Source organism: Podarcis erhardii (genome assembly GCF_964252035.2).
Source record: "Podarcis erhardii genome assembly, chromosome: 8".
NCBI lineage: Eukaryota > Metazoa > Chordata > Lepidosauria > Squamata > Lacertidae > Podarcis > Podarcis erhardii.
Window position 1 is genome coordinate 7,642,886 of NC_138499.1, and position 2,990 is coordinate 7,645,875.

Sequence of the window (2,990 nt, forward strand, 5' to 3'; positions counted from 1 at the left end):
CTTCTGAGTAGACATGCTTAGGAAGCCATCTATAGATATTATTCAGAAGGCATTCGGGAGTGTTATTTTTAATATTTTAAAAAACAAATGTTTACCTTTTTATGTGACTGCTCAAGGCAGTGTTTGCAGTGAACTTGAAACAGTTTGAAATGTTAAAAACATCATGGAAAACCACCCAAATGTGATTTTCATCTTCACAAGAATTTGAGCTTCTTATTTTCCTCAGATTCAAAAGCCACAATGTACAATTCAGGGCTTTGAATATATTTTGTTCTAAATATGTTATGTTCATGTGCAATGTTATTTTGTTATTCCTCCCAAATAGTTCTTAATTATGGTTTGAGTGAGCAGACATAAATGGGGTAATGAGTGACTGCCTTGGGATAAGCCCTGGAGAGTATTCTTGGAGAAACTTCAGTTAAGGAAAAAGATATATTGCTATGCATTAGGCATGTGTTTTAACTGATCTTTAGTGATGATTTCTTCTGATCTTCATCCTTTTTTCCTGCAGCAATTGTGTAGGTAAAGGAAAAATAAGGTAGAATCCAAAGGAAGAGATTTCATCATGACAGAGCTGAGCACAGCAGTATCACTTATTTTAACACACACCACTGCTGGGATTTCTGGAGAATTCAGCCCTTCAACGTTCCCAGAAGATGATTTTGAATCTGAGCTTTCTTCCTTCATAGACTGCCTACTGCTCTTTGGTATTCTCATCATCCTTATAATATTTATATGTGGTCTGGTGGGGAATGCAATTGTCATCTATTATCTCTGCTTTATTCTTAAGAAGAACCCCATCACCACCTACATCTTGAACTTGGCTGTTGCTGATGCTTGTGTCCTTGTTTCTGTGGTAGTTTTCGCTTTCTCTTTGACTAAAAGTGATCCTAATTCCCTAGGCTCCATACCGCAAGAGCTGCTTTTTTACACATATACCACAAGTGGATATCTCCTGACAGCCATCAGTGTTGAGAAGTGTCTCTTGGTTGTCTTCCCAATCTGGTACAGATGCCACCGTCCAGAACACCTGTCTGCAATTGTTTGTGCATTAATATGGGCAATGTCCATTCTGGTCTTTGGAACTGATTTCTTTGAAATACAATCTACCATAACTTTCCAAGTCATTTCCACAATCAACTCTGTATTTTGCCCAATTGTTGTAGTCATCTGTACTGTCGTCCTTTTCACCAAGGTCTGCTGTAGTTTACATTGACACCGACGAGGAAAGTTCTACACAGCTCTCTTGCTTGCTCTTCTTTTCTTCCTTATTTTCAGTGTACCATTCAGTGCGCTGATGACCCTTCTAAGTTTTCAACTTATTGACATTCAAAGCATGTTATGGGAACCACTAATATGTATGACATGTGCTATTATCAACAGCAGTGTTAATCCATTCCTTTACTTCCTAATTGGAAGGGGAAAGAAACATCGACCCAGAGAACCCTTGAAGGTAGTGCTGGAAAGAGTATTTAGTGACAAAGCTGATTGCATGGAGAATCAGAATCCACCAGCCATGACAGATTCAATTATGATGACTTCTTCAACCCCCCCTTGTAAGCTACGCTGTGGGGATGACATAAGCGATAACCAAATGCAATATTTGCTTCTGGAAAAGCTTCCACAGATCCAGTTTTTCTGCAGAACTCAATGCATATTTTAATTATGGATGTTGATTTTCAAAAATGTTTGCCTCATTGGATTTTACACTTACAATCTGCTTAGAAGCTAATATGGGCATTATGGGCCATATAAATCTATTTTTACTTTATTCCATTTAGTTGGATAATGCGTTCTATGGGCTTCCTATTTTGCTTTTTAAATGCAAAACTAATCTGGGCATTGGGTGGCATATAAATTAATAAATGACAACAATTCCTGGCTGTTCCCTCACTGCGAGAAGTGAAGCTACAGAGAACTAGGCAGAGGGCTTTCTTGGTAGTAGTGTAAACTGTTTAATTATTATTTGCTGATATTTAATTTTGAAGTTTACTATTATATTTGAATGGATTATTGAATACTGCTATATTTGGCGTAGGTTGTTTATTTTAAAGTTATGTTTTTATTATGACTTTCTATATTGGATCAGATTATTATTAGGTGTGTGATAGATTTGCTGTCCATTTTGTTGTTTCTTCAGCTTGTAAACCATCCCGTGTATAGCAATATAGAAAAGTGGTATACAAATTAAAAGTGAAATGAAATGAAATGAAAACTCATACCAGCTCCCTAGGCCTGGCATCTTCTCCACTCATCATCCTCTGCCCAGCATACCTGAAGGAACATCTCCACGTCCATTGTTCAGCCCGTACACTGAGGTCCAGCTCCGAGGGCCTTCTGTCGGTTCCCTCCCTGCGAGAAGTGAGGTTACAGGGAACTAGGCAGAGGGCCTTCTCGGAAGTGGCGCCCGCCCTGTGGAACACCCTCCCATCAGATGTCAAGGAAATAAACAACTATCTGACTTTTAGAAGACATCTGAAGGCAACCCTGTTTAGGGAAGTTTTTCATGTTTGATGTTTTATTGTGTTTTTAATATTCTGTTGGGAGCCGCCCAGAGTGGCTGGGGAAACCCAGCAAGATGAGTGGGGTAGAAATATATTATTATTATTATTATTATTATTATTATTATTATTATTATTAATTATTATTATTATTCTCCTTGTCACTCATGTGCCATTTGCTTTCTCAGTATCCTTCCTATGGTTTCTAATCTGATCAGGGTTTATGCAGTTTGCCTGGATACTTCTATGGAGGAGAAGCAGAAGTAGTGCTGCTTATTGACTAATGAAGCAAACCTATGAACAAGATGGCCTGAAGGAAATCAGCGTAATTTAAGCTTGTGTCAAATTTAAATAGATCCAAACCCTGTTCAGCAGCAGTTGGTGAAAATCCCCCAAAATGGGGGGTGGGGTGGGGTGGAATTGTGCTGTAACTAAAAGAAATAATTGATAGGTTGTGGTTGTTTTTTAAGTAGCGGCCAAGCAGCTATC

General features: G+C 38.4%; 1 pseudogene across 1 annotated transcript; it reads left to right on the forward strand.

Moving 5' to 3' along the window:
* The first annotated feature begins 520 nt into the window (after window positions 1-520).
* Window positions 521-2,561, forward strand: LOC309348808 (mas-related G-protein coupled receptor member H-like; annotated as a pseudogene). The gene has a single exon. The product of its transcript is annotated as a mas-related G-protein coupled receptor member H-like (transcript).
* Window positions 2,562-2,990: the final 429 nt, after the last annotated feature.